General features: G+C 36.9%; 1 protein-coding gene and 1 long non-coding RNA gene across 6 annotated transcripts in view; one reads left to right on the forward strand and one right to left on the reverse strand.

Annotated features, from left to right (window-relative positions):
- The window catches only part of GABRG3 (gamma-aminobutyric acid type A receptor subunit gamma3), a 291,286-nt gene that overhangs the window by 45,009 nt on the left and 227,861 nt on the right, over nucleotides 1-18,416 (forward strand). The window lies entirely within an intron of this gene.
- LOC135295294 (uncharacterized) lies at nucleotides 3,990-7,284 on the reverse strand. The gene is made up of 3 exons (XR_010357338.1): nucleotides 7,157-7,284; nucleotides 6,776-6,839; nucleotides 3,990-4,122 (listed from the first exon to the last, which is right to left on the reverse strand). It is a non-coding gene; the product is annotated as an uncharacterized LOC135295294 (long non-coding RNA).

An 18,416-nucleotide genomic window follows, 5' to 3' on the forward strand; every position in this document is an offset into this window, starting at 1 on the left:
ATATTAAAAGTTTAAATGCAGTGTGAAAATGCTAGTTTTTCCCCTCATATCTAAGGCCATTAGTTGTCCTTTTACACAATTAAATAATACTTTAAAAACCTATACTTTATATCTTACTATTAAGTGTGAGCAATGGGGTTTGAGAGATTACAGGCAGAACTTTGAATTTTCTAGTGCTCTTTTACATTGAAATTTTGGAGGATTTGCACATAAGTGTAAGAGTTTTTTTGATGTGTGGAGGTGGATACTAATGAGACAGAGCAGCCTGAAATATTTCTGCAAATAGGAGCTATGGGGTCACACTGCATGCTGCTGGTGTGCAGTGTGACCCCACATACTGGATAATAGGACAGAAATTCTAATTTCTGCTTCTTTCGCACTTCTTATCTAAAGTAACTGAAAGATCCAAAGTATTGGGTAGGCCAGTGAATATATGAATAGTGTATATGCATAGGCATAGAGAATATATGGAAATGCTGCTACATTTATGCAAATCCATATTGCTCCAATGTTCAAGTATAAATCAAAATATTTACCTTTTTCTTCATGCGTTTATTGCAGAGAGAGTAGCAGACACTGTTTTTTAGAAAGACAAACTTACATACTGGGTGCTTAACGTAGAGTAATGCTCTCATGGGTAGTCAGATGTATTGAGCCAGATATATAGGAGGCTCCACTGCAGGTCCTTGAGGTAGCAGCTTCACCTGGATGTGGTGGGACTCCTGAACCACTGCTCTGCTCAGCTCTGGCTTTGGCCCTTGGTGACCACCCAGCACAGGTATAATTCATTGCTATTGGCTATCTTAACTGCATACAAATCTACTTTCCAATAACTATTTATGAATGTCTTGCCAATTTACAATGTAATCCATTTTACAGCACAAACTACTTAGAGGAGCCTTTGGAGAAAAAGGCCAAATTGTCCACCTAGTATGTTAATCAACAAATCCAAATTGCTGAGGCTAAACACAGCAGGAGCTGCCTGAGGGAAATCTATATAAAGGTCCCACCTGGAGAGGACCTACAATGATCTGTCAAATAATCCCTCTAGGCATCAGCCTTGGCTCCCTGGGTCATCTGCATGGCCAAGGTAGCTGGACTGGTCTGAGGTAACAGATTAACTTGAAGCTACAAAATTGCCTGAAATTCCAGTGGTGATAGGGGGGCACCGGGCCAGGTCAGGATGCCAACCTGTAGCTCAGGGCCATGAGAGTCCTGGCCAGGCAGAGGCATCACTTCTACAGCCAGAGACCAGCACTCCTAGCAGGTTGCTGGGGCAGGTGCTGAAATCAGCTGGGTTGCAGATAGGGGGTCCCAGGTGAGGCTGGCCAGGGTCAATCAGTGCACTTGTGGCTCAGAGGCAGAGGTTCCTCAGACAAGACGTCTGTCTGATGCTGCAGGGGTTTGTGAAGTGCTGGAGGAAAACACTGAGAACTGGAGGCTGGTAATCAACACCAGAGTCTTATGCTTTAGTTAATGATGGTATTTGTTATACTTGTGATTTATGGTCCCATTTTATATAACATTGCCTTTGTCATTGATCTATTCTTCATGTCCATGCAATAAGGGTAATACAATGTATAAAAGTTTAGTTCAGGATCTGACTGACATGAATGGCTTCTTTTGTTTGTTACATGCTACTCAGTTGTGCTTAAGCCCTCACCGTTTTTTAGCAGAGCCGGTAATTGTTGCTCTGATTATGCAACTGTCTTCGTGCTGCATTGTGGGTTTCATAATGTCCTATTAGTGCTCTGGTTAGCCAGCAGATCTGTCTTGCCACCAGCTGTAGGAAAATACTTTCAGAAAAGTGCACTCCCAGTGGAAGTGATTCAGATTTTAATGAGCAGGATGTTTTATGATCTTTGCTAATATAAATGAAACTGGAGAAGAACACTTTCTTGCCAGAATATGTTCTCTGTAATGCCTGAAGTTGTAGGCTATGCATAAACTGTTGCATTGTCAAGCATATTCTGTTAGAATATGGATATGTATTACTCAGTTAACTGTTACAGTATGACCATATAAATAGTAATAACACTGTGTGTTGAGATGGGAAATCCCATTGTGTATAATGATACCACCAACAGAGCAGAATACTAATGTGCCCTCTCAGGCACTTGGTGAAAAGTAGTTAGTGACATCCTTGCTCAGGAACTGTCTTCTGGCAAAAGACCTAAGCTATTTCAGGTTCTCTGCTTTTCCTCCTGAGCACCTCTATTCCGAGGGGAATAGGATATATTAAGAACTAGCTGCCTACAACTTGTGGGCTTACAAAATATCACTTTGTGGCTTTTTTTTCTTCATGACAAAAGCTATTTGAAAGCCCTCTTTCATTTAGAAATAACCTCAACAGTTAATGTTTCTTTTAAAATATGGTCCTGAATTGACAACCTACAAAAGCTAATGCAAAAATTAGCCTGACTGTTGAATACTGTATCCAGCTATTAACTTAGAAAAGCAATGTTCAAGACAATGTTTCCTTTTTGCCTTGCCTTTCCAAACCCTGAAGAAAACGCATTTAAAGCAGTTCTAATGTATTTGCTGGGGTCATACTCCCAGATTCTTTCTGAACAGACTTTAATTGATCTTGCTCTTGGAGCTGAGCCATGATTCTGTCTTGCTGTTTTGTCAGTGTCTTGCAAAACAGCAAATTGGGATATGCAAGAATAGAGGTCTCTAATAAGCTCTGCAGTTAGCTTAATAAATGCCTCTCTATTTTCTTAATTCTTTATTTGCTCTCATTCTCTAAAACATAGTATGTTATCTCTTGTGGACAGAAGACTGGGGCTGCTATCAGTATTTTTCAGTAACGTCTATTTATCTTGGATCAAAGATGAACTGTTATTATCTGGAATAATTTCTAGAGGTTTTACCTGTGCCAAGATTTTCAGCATAAAACATGTTACATATTCTGTATTATATTATTTCATATTATACATCCTGTATATTATATGTTCAGGTTAAAACAGTAATTTGTTTCAGTTATCTACATTTTTGTCTAGTAGGTACCGTGTGTTTTTTAATAAGTGAGAAGGTGTTGGATACAGAGAATATAGGATTTAGGCTATACAGACCAAATCAGATTGTGGTGGAGGTCTTTATAATCTATGACTAGAGGAGGAACAAGAGCAACAGTATTTGTAGGTAATGAGGTATAAATGTTTTCACAGAGGAACTCTTTGCTTTTTCCATATCCATATGTAGCCTATTGTTAGCCAAATACTTATTTTTCCTTTCCCCCCCTCCATCTGTTAGCTCAACAGCAATAAAGAGAAACAGTTTATATTTAAACCATAACATTTGTCCATAAGTAATTGATCAGTGTTTGAAGTACAACAATACACAAAGATTGGGGATGTAGCTGAAGGACTGGAGTGGCAACACTTATGTCTGAATGTATTTGATAGAGTTTGATTTGGATTAATTTTTCAGTGTTTCCTATTCTTATTTTGATAATTTATATAGCTGTAGTACAGTAATCTGTATTTCTATTTGTTTATGAAGGCTGACTGCTTTTATGTCATACTATGACCCAGGAGGAGCTGCATGTTGCACAGCAGGACATAGTGCCTTCATCCTGAGGACGCCAGTGGTGTGAACTAAAATGCTAAATGTATTTCCTTGTTATTATGCTTGAACATGGGAGTGAGACCTGAAGGATTCTAACTATTTAGAGAACCATCATGATGTTTGGGTTTATCTCCAACAGCAGAGCTAACCTAAAACTAGAATTTATTTCTGGTTTTACAGTAGATGCTCAGCTGCAGAAATCCCCAGTATTTTTTTTGTTCAGGGATTTTTTTTCTAAAATTGCAGATGTATATTATGTTGTTTCAGAATTAGGTGAAAAAAAACTTTGTATTCCTACCACAGTTTGCTTCCAAGAGACCAGACCTAAGGAAATAGATTGGAGAATCTAGTGCTGGAATAAGGTGAACTGTCAAACATTTTTCAGAATCACATCTAATTTAATGTACTTCAGCATGATGGCTCTGGGAACTTCATTTCTTTCAGATGATTTATTACACCTTTGTTGTAGCATTCAGTGTTGAATAAAACTTGGAACCAAAATTGGAGTAGCAGTTTGCCCCACATTACTTTTTTCCTAGGGATTCCTCTGAGCTGAAAAGAACGAAACAGGACTGTGACATGGGTGATTTATTGTTTTAGGTTCTGCTTTGATCCTGTGCAGCAGGATGCTGCTCTGTGGGGGAAAGTTTAGTCAGGAACTTGCTTCTTTTGTTTAGAAGTCTTTTTCAGGTGATATAAAGTGAATTCCAATTGATCATGAGTGTATTCTTGTCTGTGCTTCTGAAATAGTATTGATCAAATTATCCCTTTCCAGGGAACACATTAATCCAGCTCTTTCACTCAGAATGTTTTGTGAGTAGGAATGTCTATGTTTGAAGACCACTTTCTTTTACTATCATGGTCATGTATGAAAACCGTTCTAAAGAGAAGGTGGTCAGATAGATGTTTGTAGAATTGAATACATTAATGGCAATCTTTGTGTTGATCACCTGTTAACATTTGTGGAGAAAAGATGTGCAATATATTCCACAATGGTCCCTGGATACGGCAGCTGTCACATCTGTGTGATGTATTGATGGCATCTGCCTGCCTTATTGAACAACTAAAGATAGAGATGTATTGATCACTTGCTTGAAACTACAACTCTGTTCCTAATGGTAGTCTTTTAACAGAGGGAGCTCCTAGTCATATGAGAACAGAGTAGACATGGGAAGGAAGAAGGGAGTACTAATGTTCTTTTTCTCTACCTAATTTCGAAGCTGACAGTAATGGAATATCCCAGAAACTGAAGAGGGAAGACAGTGTTCTAGATAAAAAAGCTGAGAAGTTATGAAGGAGCTGCTGCTCATGGGATTAGGACAGGAGAGTGGAGCATGTTATGTAGAAGAAAAATCCAATTTATCAGACTGACTGAGGAGAAGGGAAATTAACTAAACAAGAAATGGCCTAATTTATAGAAATAACAGCTAGATGCTTCTCTGGAGAGGAAAAAAATATGAACAGATGTCTTGGAGGATCGCTGAAAACCCAGTGCTCAAGAATTTTTTGGGAAATTGTGTGTGGTATTCACTTTGCCTAGTTCCCTTTTAGCTATGCAATAAAGGAGCACATTGTATGGAAAATTTCAGTTATATCTTAATTTCTGACAGTTACCTCTGAGTTAGTAATGGTATTAAACAGTAGAGAAATAAGTGTTTGTGGGGTTAGGCATCATCTGATCAAACATAGGTAATTTATGATAAGACCAGGTGCACCCTTCAAGGACCTGTTTTTCTCTGCTAAAAGGGAGTCTAGTTCTCGGAGTCTCTCTCCTGCTAGGAATTGTACATCCCCAAATAATCAATTTTAGGCCTGCAGTGAGAATGGAGGGGAAAACTGAACTACTGACCAATATGGATGGAGACACAGTACTGAGGGCGAGGAATGAGATGTTGTCCTGGGGGTCTAAAGATCTTGTGTTTGAACAGCTCCATTCCCATCAAGGGAAAACAGAAAGTGTTTGTGTCCTGAAAATGTATCAGAAAATCCTGTGAAAGTGGGTCTGCTTTGACTTAACTGGGTCTGACTGAAGGAGATGTAAGACTAGTTGGATTTCTGTTTTTAGGTTTACGTTTGAAGGCTGTGTACATGTGTAAATGTGAATGCATGTTCTCCTAGTAAAGCAGGAGTTTTCCAGGCATGTGATCGTTTAGAATGGATTATTTTGCATCCTTTGAAGACCTAGTGCCATATAATTTTGTGGCTTCTCTCCAGCTCAGTTAACTTACCCCATTGCTGAAGAAGCTAAGACTGAGGGGCTGAGAATTGGTTTGCACTTGAGACCTGCCTAGATACAGAGGAAGAAAAGAACCTGTACGTGTACCTGTACAGGAACCTGCTTCAGGGAACCAGTGTCAACTTAACCATAGTAACTTGAATGATTAACTGGGTGGACTACATATGCCCTAAGAGATGTGAGTTTAAGGTGAAGTCTAAATATCCTTTGTTGAATTTATTTTTAAGACCTGGGTATCAAATCCATTGTAAGAATTTAGCAGAATTGTAGACTTGCTGAAATTTAAGAAGGATAAAAAGGTTGTTCAAGTGCTTTTTTTCTCTTAGCACTCTCAACTCCTTAACACTCCTTTAAAATACTGCAGGTTTTGTGGACACAGTATGGTATAAATGTTTTCCCTAAGGGATTACAATATGTCCTTCATCCTGCACAAGCAGGCCGATACTCCACAGAGATTGCATCAAGGTCAGGGCCGTTACTTAGGTTGTACTGAGCAAGATGAGAGTCTTATGGAGGCAAAAACTGAATCGGGGATTCGGGATCTAGCTCAATAGGGGAAGGTCTGAGTCTTAAGCTGAAGAAAGAAACATAAATGCAACAAAAGGATGTTGAAGTGAAACCACTTCTTGCCAGTTAAACACTTATTGTTAGTCTAGTGTTCTGTAAATGTTCCCAGACCATAAGCAGGCTATATAAATGCCCCAGAGGCTTAAAATTAGCTTTAAGAAACTTTTGCAAATAAGTGACAGAGATTGATGAACTGAGGATAAACATGATATGCCAGAGAACAATCTTTTTTATGATCCTGGTCAAATAATTTTGTTCATATAAATTGAGCAGTGGTGAGTGTGCTTTTTCTTTGCAGAATACTTTTTAGGTTTTTGATGGTCTCAGATCAGAGGACATTTTGAGGAGTGCAAGTTATGAAAATTTGTTGACCTTTTAGGTTCTTCATGGTCATTTACTTACCAGAGAGCAGCAAAATCCAGTAATATCACAGCTGCAGTTTACAGCTCACAAAAAAAATGGGAGCCTGAGATGGCAGAGGAAAAAGATGTTGTCTGAACAAGTTCCTAACCAGCAATAATTGCTTATGGTTTCATGGTGAAACTTGCATTTGTTTTAAATACAGATGAAGTTGTACAACTGTTTCTCTGGTAAAAAAAAGAGAGGAGAAGACACAATTGTGTGTCTTCCCCAAAAGCTTCAATTCCTTATCTTTCCCTCCCAACTCAATGTTCTGAATATTTTTTCTCCACTTTGTTCCTTCTTTTGCTTTTCTCTCTTGGCTCTTTGCCCCATTTACATTTCAGCATGCTCTTGTCAGCTCTTAAATAATCTGAAGCCCACCTTGCCAGATCTTGAAGTTAGAGTATGACATCACTCTGGCACCACAGTCAATGTTGGTGCCTTTTCTGTGAAGGTTCCTGAAGCAGGGTTTATATTTGGCTGTGTGTACATCTCCATCTGTAGATCTCTTGCTCTCATTGTCATCAGAGTCCTCTCATAGATACTGGTGGAATTCTTCTGGATGCCAACTTCATAATGCTTTTTGACTAGCAGGTGTTATAATAGGGGATCAAAAGCAGTCAGAATACCTTACACAGTGTTTGGAAGCTCTTGTTGCCTGTAGAAGACAGTCCATGTACCAGTGGTGCTGGATTTTCATTCCACAGTAAGAAGCCTGTTTTTTCAAAGAAGGCATGATAGATCGAATAAAAATTGGATAGACCTTAAACCCATGACTGGGCTTCCATCATATATGGTTATGTTAATTTAAAGAAACTGTGTGAAGGCACAGCTCTTCTGCTGTTTCTTCTACTGGGCATCTTAGGTAGTGAACTTTGACTACCTGGGACACAAGGTCAGTGGCTTTACTAGGTGACCGTGATGACTTTGTTAAACTAATAAATATAGGAATATTTATGAGCTGGTCAGGTATGGGTACAGCCCTAGTAAGATCTCAGTATTATAGTGAAATAAAACCCCAATGTGCGGAGCTCCCACAAGCCTCCTTTCCTTTCTCTTTCATCTCATTGGAAAGATAACAATGGCATGGTAGTCTGCTCTGGTAAGGTGTGAGGTCTGGGTGAAAAATGACCCATATCATGGAGTTTTGCTTTGGATGCTACCTGGTCTAGCAGGGAAACCTTATAATGGTCGGCTAGTTTCCAGAGGGAAGGGTGGGAAAGCATTTAGCATTCATTACACACACTGTGTACTTAGCTAATTCTTATTGCATCACAGGAGAGATGACATGGCATCTTTATTTAGCAATAGAAAGAGACATTTTGTACACTGCTGTGTTTAATTCCCCAAATTCTGAACTACAGATTAACAAAAAGTGTATTTCTTTTAAAAAGCCTTATATTAGTTTTATAGATTGCAAGGTACTTTTCAGACTAAGGAAACGAAAATTTGGGGAGAGCGGTTGGGGCTGGTTTCCTTCCTCCCCCTGCCTCTTCCCACTCAGGGAGTTGTTGGTTGTATTAATCCTGACAAAGAAATGGAGCTTCCTCACTGGAGACAAAGAAACTAGGAAAAGTAGGTATATGTGTGTAATTCTAGCTTTTTCATTAGAAAAGCCTTGGGAAAAGAGCTAATCCGTTTTCTACATGTTCACAGTATTTGTGGTTTATCACTTGAGTTGGTGCTCAAAATAAAGATGACAAAAAGGTTTCCTAGAGGTTATCTAAGGTTTTGAGTAGAGTGCTGTTAGAAAAATTATCAATATTAAGCTCCTTTAAATCAATTTCTTGACTGTCCTCCTTAAGTTGAGAGCCCTGGTAGAATAAATCCTTCAATACAAGATTGAGTAGCTTTCAGTGCAGGTTTGTACATAAATATTTAAAGGTATAATGAGTCAAAAAAATAGAAGAGCTCCTAGAATCAGAGATAAGATGTAAGTATGCAGATTTCATCCAAGGAAACAAAAAGACTGAAGAGGCCATGGGAGAGCAAGTATTCTAATACTCAAATCTGGGGTGAAAATGTGAGTTTGCAAATCCTGTTTAGTCAGTTTATCAAAAATTCAAATTTATGGTTTACATGGGAGTATGGTGTCCAACATCCAAAGGGCATTGGTCAACTAACTGCCCATAATTGTGCTTGTGGGTCCTGGATGTTGCTCGTTATACATTGAGAGCCTCTAGATAGCTGTTAGTGGTGTGAATTTACCTTGTCATCTCTCCAGGGTTTAATTACCTTGCAGACCCATGAGCATTACTGTTGTCATAGGAGAGGAAGCCCTTGGGTGGCAGTCTTGTCGTCACATCCAAGCCATTTATAATCCCTCTAAATGTTTAATCTGTGCTAATAATCTAGGCTCTTTGTAGAGGAATCCTTCTCAAGGTATCCCTTTTAGACACTGGTTTTAAATATTTACAAGGAAATATTTATGCAAACCTATTTCTTTTTTGAATTGACTAATAGGCATATAGGTGCTAAGATTGTCAGGCAATTGTCAGCTGAAAGAAATTAATTCTTGGCTACTATGGTTTTAGAGAATGCTGTAGAAATCAGGGATAATTATGTTTATAAGCAGAATTTGAAACTGCAAGCAGTCACTCAGTATTCTCAATAATCTCTTTTCAAAGAGATTAGTTCATTTTAAAAATACGGCCTAAATGTTTTAGGGCATAAAATATGTATATATTTGTATACTTTACAATGTTAAAAGGTACTTCAGATACTAAAAGTGTTGCCATCTCTCGTTCTTGGCTAGTAATCATTTTAACTCATGCAGACTTGCTCGTGTAAGCCAGAAGAAACGATGCTATGGTTTGAGGTGAACATAATAGTTTCATGTTTGAATTAATGTTTCCTTGGAAGATAATTGACTGGAATTTGTTTAATCTTAAACATTTAGATGTACTATAAGAAACCTAGAATGAAAGCATCAGTAAATAATGAATTTATCTAATTGAAAACAAGAGCACACTCAGTAGCCATATAAGTAATGGAGAAACTGTAAATCTAGAAGAGCTGGATTGAAAACATGGTGAGAAATTCAAGCCAAATTCCTGAAAGTCCAAGGGAGACCATGGAAACTTTTAGTAGTGTTTCCTCCTTAAAATAGATTGTTCTATAAATAGAAGCCTGAAGAGATGCATCCTGAAATGCTTTGGCTTGACATCAAATGCAGTTTACTCTCTGACGTTTGGAAATACCTCTCAAAATTATGGTAATGTTTAGACTTAGAATGCATTAGAAATTTTTTTCACTGGGATGCTTCTGATATTTTTCCACTTGTTACTGAGGAATTCTGAGAAGATAGCGTTATGAATAAGGTTTTAAACTAGTATATGCATTGTTTTCTTCCTACAAAGGATAAAAAAAAATGTCATGAGACAGCAGACTCCCACAGAACACATTTAATTAATTAATTTGCAAAATTGCCTACTCCTTTATATCCAGATAAATACAAGTATGCGTCTGAAAGGGTAAATACAGCTGTGTCTGACTCTACCTAAGAATTTTGCAGTGCAAATGATGGATCGTTTCCTCCACAAACAGAGGTATATTTTGCACTTTTTTCATTTTTCATTGATCTCTCCTAGAGGACTTTTGAAAATATTAGTTTCAGCTCTGACTGCTCTGTTTCTGTTATAGTGCTTTCAAATACAGGAGTATTTTACCTCATGACTTTGAACTCCTGAGCTTTGAGCAACATACACTGCTTCTGCATTACTTCCCTTTGCTCTCTGTAATCAGGGTATTTGTGCAGCTGTAATGTTTTTTTTAATTCTTCAATAGAGAGAAATATTCACTTTTTAAAAGGGATGTTGCAAACAAGTGTTCCAGCTGTGTGTACCTTAATTTTTGACACATGAACCAAACCTTTTGCATATACCAGATTGTACTGCTGTTTCTTGAAGGCATAGATTGGTGACGTGAGTGTTCAGGATGTTATGCCATGACTGTAAATGGTGCATTTAGATTTATTTAGATAATCCAACTTTTTCACCATGAGGGACAAGATTAAATGGAATAAATAGTTATGTGAATTTTTTCTATGGCCTTAACAATCAGCCAGGAGATGAAATATGTAGAACACTCTACCAAGTGCAATATTGAGAATGAAGATTAGATGAAGAATATAAATGCTGTGGCTTGTTTAATCTTTCTGCTTATTATGACAGTCATCATCTGGGACTGCCAAACAAGAGAGGTAGCATTCTGCTTCTCCTCTCTGGTGCATGTGATACCACCATGAAGGGAGAATTTTTAGACTGGCAGTACTCACTGTATGTTTTTATTGAATTCTCAATAAAATTAATTCAAAGTGCCTGTTAGCAGGCACTCTTAGAAACATGAAAACTAGCATGCTAGACCAGACTGCTTTTGTTGAAGTTTGAGACAAATTTTTAGGAGACACTGAGAGCTCCAGGCTATAACCATCTTTTGTTCCTGTCAGGAAAATAACATGGATGCAAGTCTGAGTGAGGTGACAGCTTCTTTGCCATGATGCCTGTCATCTCCTCTGTTGTCATATTTTTGTCCATAAGGCTAGATATCCTCCCTTCACTTTCTTTATTTGCCTCATCTGGGAACATATATCAGTGGAAAATTAGAATGCTGAAAGGAAATCTTCTCAAATGAGGGCCTTACAAAGATTTATTGCTACAGCTTGTGGAATATCAGGAGACACTCAGACACTTGCATCTTTCAGGAGTACTGTTCTGTGTTTCCTGGGAACATTCCTTCTTAGGATAGGTGCCTCTTCGTGTGTACTAGACAATCCAGATCACTCTACCTTGATGCTGTATGAAATAAAGATTTACTGCTAACATAAAGAAAATAAAAAAAACATAAGTTCTAGACATTCTGCTACAAAATTAGTACTAAGCAATTAAGAGCAAAGAGGAGGATCATGCTTTACACTGCCTTGTCCAGAAATCTTCACAGATCTTTGCTTTGTCAAAAATCTCTGAGAGGAAAAATTAGGATTAAAGTTAGTCTATTTTCCTTTGGCATCAGTGGGCTTTGAATGTGACTATATTTAGTGCTGTGTGTTATACAGTGCACTTACTTACACAGTCTGTAAAAGGTAATGTTGTGTGCCATTCTCTAAGCACTGTAATGGGTGATACATATTAGTTAAGTTCAGTTTAAGTTTGATTGAATTGTATTTTTTGTGTTAGTAAGAGTCTGTTTTCCTGATCAGTTCTTTAATTTTTTTTCCAGAGAATATAAATCTTGTTAAACCTGGGACTATTATAATATATTTTGACTCCCTGTATTTTCTCTCCTTCTTGGCTGATGTGCCAACTGTGAAAAAGGCTGTCCAGAAATATAGCCTCTAGACTTTTCTATTGATTGCAAGGCTAAAACTGGATTATCTCACTTGTTTTGTCAGCTCCGTTTTTTACTTTTGTCTTTCATCTTTAATCTTCACATTGTTTTCTCTGTTTGGAATTTCCTCAGTTTCAATGAGGAAATAATCTCATTAGGAGTCAGATCACAGACTAACAAGGCATCCTCTCATACTTATTTCTATCTATTAATCATTAATTTGGAGTTTAATGACAAAGTATAGATCCCTTGAAAAATGCCCATGCATGCAGTCAGTTGTCAGTCACTTACTATCCCACGTAACTCTCCTCACAGACCCCTGTGGTAATCAAAAAACCTTAAAAGAAATTGACAGTAGGAAAGTGATTGACAAATCTCATTTTGGTAAGCTCCTTATGTTGAATAACAACACCTGTTTGCTATTTTCAGTATTTATATTCCGTTTGTTTGCTAGCAAGCCTGCAAATATTCTCAGTGTTCTGAGTGGTTCTGAGAGATTCAGTTCCTGAAAAGACTGGAGAAAGATATATTCATTTTTTTGTAATTGTGTTTCCTTTCCTGTTGCTATTGGAGGTAGAAAAATGTAAATAATATCTGTTAAAAATAGAGCTCTATGCCATAGGTTAGTAGCCTACCAGCAGATTAATACTCATGTTTGATTTTGAGGTTGAGTACTGCTAATTATTGGACTGTAATGGCCATAGTGTTCTCTTGCAGAAATGACCAATAGCCATAACTTGCCTCTCAAATATCTATCTTATGCCTGTGACATCAAAATGTCTGAAAACTTCATTGATTAAAACCAATGGTGCATTAAAAAACTTAGACAAATAGCTCTGGTGTATTTCCATTTTAAAAAATGCAAGCACATGAGATTTTAATTAAATATTGATGTACAATTTAATTTTTTATCTTTTTTGAATTTGAAATCATCATTGAAAAAATTTGCACCTCCAAAACAAAATTCTGTGTATTAGAACATGAAAGTATGTCAGAAATGTAAGTATATTATATGAAAAATTGAGCTGGTTTCAGAGTATTGTCTTCCTACACACTGTACTTTTCTTTATCTTATAGCATTTATTGGAAATCTGTTTATTAGGTTAGGATTGGACTCCTATTTTTAACTCCTAGAGGATGATCCTTTTATTGTCAGTGTTGCAAATGTAATGTGAAAGAACAATTCTTGATTTGGGCTACAATGCGCATGTGAAGGTGAGAATTTGAGTCTGGTCATGTACTCTTCAGAGTCTGGAAGGACTGAAGGCCTTCACTTTTCTGATACTATTAAGGCCCCACAGGACTTAAGAGCAATTTACTGACATAATATTAATGATGAGTCAATACCTTCCCAGGGGCAAGAGAGGGAAAGGATAAGGAAGAATAATGCACACAAGTAAAACTACCATAGGATTATATTTCTTGCTGGTGCATGAATCGATCAATCAATTTCAGAGTTTAAACTGTCTGAGACAGCTTAAACCTCAGCCAGCATTCTACATCTACATGAAACAATGTTCTTAGTAACAATTTCTAGGAAGAACTCACAATTTTATCAAACACTTGTGATTTTCTTCTTTTTATAATGGAAATAAAATCTGATAGGAACATCATGTAAAAAATACTGGCACTAGCAAAGATTGCTTGAGCATTTCAAAGAAAGGAAAACATCAGACATATATATATGTGTTATGGTTTTGCCTTCACTGAATGAAAATCAGTTTTTATACTTGACAGAGTGATAATGCAGCTTCAGATTAACTCTTCAAATTCTTAGTCACTGTGTATTAGGCATCTGCTAAACAAGTTCCTGCTTTAACCACAAAATACAGAATATTGCCTTTTATTTTTTTAAATTTTCTTTCAATAACGAGGAATAAAATGTATGACTAGTTCCCAGCCAAGCATTTGAGCAAGTATTTAGCCACGTATGTCAATATTTTTTGTGTAATGAGTAGTGTAGTGCTTTTTTTCCCCTATACTTGAACAATGCTCCAAGCAATCCATGACTCATGATTTGTAGGACTTTGGTGATGCATACAGTTAAAGTCTAAGAAATAACAGAATCTGTTTGATCAGCCTAGTCATTATCAGCAGACAAAGTAATTCTGTCAAAATAGAACAGTGCACTTGAAAATAACAAAAAGAGAAACTGAGGATAATGTATTACTGAAAAGAAAAAAGAAACAAAACATGAACTTTATGGATGGAAATTCAGGAAAGTTCCAAGGTGACCCTATCACAGAGAAAGCATTGGCAAATTAGTAATTCATCCCTATTTAATGGTTTGTCTGCTATAAATAACATTTTATAGGTGGTTAATCCTCATTTTTTCATGGTCTAGCAGCTATTTCCGATGGCTTTCAGCTACATTTGAGTACAGACTTGGGAGATGAAAATTTGCCAGCTGAACAGCATGTTTTCATTGTAGTAGCTGGGGATTTTGGTTAAAAGAGATCATACAATTCTGTAATGACTTGGGGGAGGGTGTTCTGCTCAATTCATCCAGTGCAGTTAAGGATGTGAAAGTGTAGAGTTTTTTTAATGTTCTCTTATTCACCCACCAGCCAACACAGAATTCAACACATATGATTTTCCCTGTCAGAAAGAAGATAGAGAACTTGTCAGAGAAGTTAATTCTTAGCTACTTCAGTCTCTAAAGGCAGTGAGAGTATCTGAACTGGGACACCATCTGTTCAGCTGAGGTGGTTTCTCAGCTGAGCTGTGACTCTGTGCTGTAAAGACCTGGTCAATGTGAGTTATGATCCTTACTCATCTTGTGGAGATGAGTAAGACATCAGGATTTAGGCAAAAGACTTATTTGCCTAAGTCCTGCCCTGTCGTGGATACAGGTAAGATATATACTCAGACTTTAGAAACTTGGCAATATTCCCAAGTTCCCATATTTATATGCTGCTTAATTGAGTATTGGGTAACCAAGTTTTCGTTTACCAAGACCCAAGACAAAGAACTGAGTGATGAAGAGGTTTCAGAGCCCATGTGGGGAGTTCTGACTGTGGTAGCAGTAAACTGTTAAAGAAGATTGTGTGACAGTTTCGCTGAAATGGAGAATAAAGAAGAATACTGAAAAATTCCAGAAAAGACATTAGTAGGAAAGGGATAAAGACCTTGACCAATGGAAATGTGTCAGCTTTATTTTAGCATGTTTCAAAAGAACGTGAGAGAAACTGAGGCAAGGTATAAAACACATTCTGCATCTTTGACTAAACTGAAGTCATTATTGTGCTGCTTATAGTATAGAGGGATTGCTTTCACACTTCTGGCAAAGATTTTTAATTTTGTGTGCACCAAGTATTTGAAAGAGTATGTTTCATTGTGTCTGCATTGCAAATTTAGAGGGAAATATGGTAGCACTTCAAAATTTTCATATTAATTTTTAAGGAATTCCCATTCATTTTACAGAAAATTCAGTGTAGTCCATAATAATGCCTCTCACTTTCTGCCATTCCTCTTTCCATTTCAGTCTTTATTCTAAACCTCATGGAGGGTTTGGAAGTCTGCCTAGGCAAGACAGTCACTGGAAACTCTAGTACTATGGTGAAAAAGCATATCTTCAGATGTCACAAATGTCCCAGTATGCTCATCAGCATGTGTCTACCTGTGACATTTGGTAGAGTTTTGTGCAGGAAGTGATTTGTTTTTAAAGGCTAGTTGCTAGGTGTTGGCCATATTCTGTGCAAATTTGGTGTAGGCTAGTATTTGTTCAAAATTTTGTGTGAAGGAGATGCTGCTGTTGATCTTTAGTTTTAACTGGTACTTTCTCTTTAATTTCTGCTAAGGTATATTGTAAGATTTACTGTGTTTTAAAATGGCATTAACAGACTATTATTCAAACAGTAAATTTTCAGCAACTGTGATGTAGGAATTTGGCAGTACAATCCTGTGTTTATAGTGGGAAATATAATTGGTATATTGGGATTTTTCAGTGGTGTGTCCAAGAGGATTGACTTCAAGTTAACTTGAACTGGAGATTGAAAGCCTGCTTTGCACGGTGATCGTGCCAACTACTCCATGCCACTGAGCAAAGCATCCTGAACTCAGAGTTTGAAGATGCAGGCTTATTTAAATACTTCTGCACCTTTTAACAGTAGTGAAGTTTCTAATGTGGTCAACAGAAGTATGTTTAGAAACTTCCCTGTATTTTTTTCTATGTGTAAATCCTAGGCTCTTCGTCTTCCTCTGTGAAAGCTCTTCTTTCTGTAGGTAGTGGAAATCAAGATGGCATATGGTAGCTAAACTAATTAAAATAATTTCTGAAATATAATTTTCAGCTAAAAGAGCTTTTCCATTAAATTACAGATATTAGTATTACAGATATTAGTTACCTTTGACTTTCTAGTACTGGCTGACAAAATTCTGCAAAACAAGATCCGAGGTAATTGCTATGAATTGTAGTAATGAAGTATTTACTTTTTTTGTCATAAATCATATAACGAAGTATTTACTTCTTGGGATACTGTCTTCAAAATTTTTATACCTTTCAGATGATAAATAGCTGAAAAGGAGCTCAAAGGAGAAAAAATAAAAATAATTTTTAGAAACATCTATTAAGTTCTACAAGTGGTTTATCGAACCTCTCATATAAATAAAGAATATATCTTTTCCACAGAAAGAAAATGTTGACCACATAGTTCATCAAGTAAAAACAACCCAAATAACAAACTCTGCCACTCCTACCACAGCCCATTTATAATTGTGTGTATGAATAATAGTTTAAATAAGGACTTTGTCCTTTCATTTCAGTTTCACAACATGCTCCTTTTTTCTATCTGACATCTCTATCTAAAAGAAAAAATTATTTGGATTTCATTTTCTTGCCATAAGTTCACATAAAATAAAAAAAAACAGTGTGTTTCAGATGGGCTCTTTTTCTCTCCCAGTATGAGATGTACTAGTATTGCTCAAACATGTTTAATGCAGATCAACTTTGCAACAATTTTTGCCAACTGCCATTATTCATTATTTTAATTTTAAGTCCTGTTTGGTCCATCAGGTGACTAAACTGAGTATCTGTGGCAAATGTCAAAAACAGGAACAGTTGCTTTGCCAGATAGAAAGCTGTAATAAGCAAGAAGAAATCAGGTCTGAAATAGAGATGATTTAGAAGCTCAGAATGCAGATCTAGGATTGAAAACCACAGAAGCTTTAAAAACTATTCAGCCTATTTATTGAGATAACTAAGAAAGTCTTTCTTCATTTTGGAGATATTTCTGCATAACACATTTAATTGTATTTTGATCAATGTTGCCTTTTCTCACTTGCTAGTTAAAAAGATTTTTTTGAAACTTCTTGCTGGGTGTAAATGTAGCTTTGGAACATTTGCATTTAATATTAGTAGGCAATTTATCCATCAGCACCAATGATAGATAAAACCCAAGGAAAATGGTTTATGATAAAAATATGGGTTTAGGAGCTTTAGTAGACAAAGCTCTTGAAATGGAATGGTTTGGTATTCTTCAAGCTCAAAGTAAAAGACTTTGATTTGTTTATTTGTTTTTTCTTTCTCCCCAAATTGATGCTTGCAAGAAGAAATGTTCCAGAGCTACAGCTTTGGCCATTAAACAAGACATTCAATGTCTGCACCCTTATGATGCAGAATAAAACTTTTACATGCTCTCCTTTGTCACTGAGAGTCAGTGCTGCTTGTATCAATTGCAATAGGATTGCACTGTGATTTCAGGGGTGTTGTGGGGTTTTTTGTTCTTTTGCAGACAGGAATGTAATATGAGAGAGGTTTCTTTCATAATCTTTATCTAGATGTCTCTCCTTCATTATAGCCTTATTTTAGTTCATCTTTTTGCTGCATGTATTAGGCTTACATTCTTGGACACATGCTTCAATGTAGTTATTCCTTGGCAAAAAATGTGTTTATTTCTCAGTAGCTCATCATTGCAGGTTTACTGGTCCTATGATACTATGAAATTCAAAGAAGAATCCTTCTGAATTTTGGATTTTAGTGAGAGGAAAAAAATGCAAGAATGTAGCAACTGAACAATGTAGAGAGGAACACACAACTTCTAAGATGTCATTAATCTGAAGTCACAGACCCCTACTCTGATGGCAAAAAAGGGAGTTTGTCACTGAGGAATCTAGGTTTTGCTCTTGTGGTCATGAACAGTACTTGTTACTACTGATGAAAACTGTCTGGGCAGCTGACATGAGCCAGCAGTAGTTCCTTTACTACCTGAAAGAAAGCTTGTGAAACCCTGTATGATGCTTGACTGGTGGGTCCTGTGCATGTCTGTGGAGAGATTCTACTACTGGTACATTAGAAATGTTTTAGGGATATTTCTCC

The sequence above is a fragment of the Passer domesticus genome, chromosome 2, assembly GCF_036417665.1.
Source record: "Passer domesticus isolate bPasDom1 chromosome 2, bPasDom1.hap1, whole genome shotgun sequence".
NCBI lineage: Eukaryota > Metazoa > Chordata > Aves > Passeriformes > Passeridae > Passer > Passer domesticus.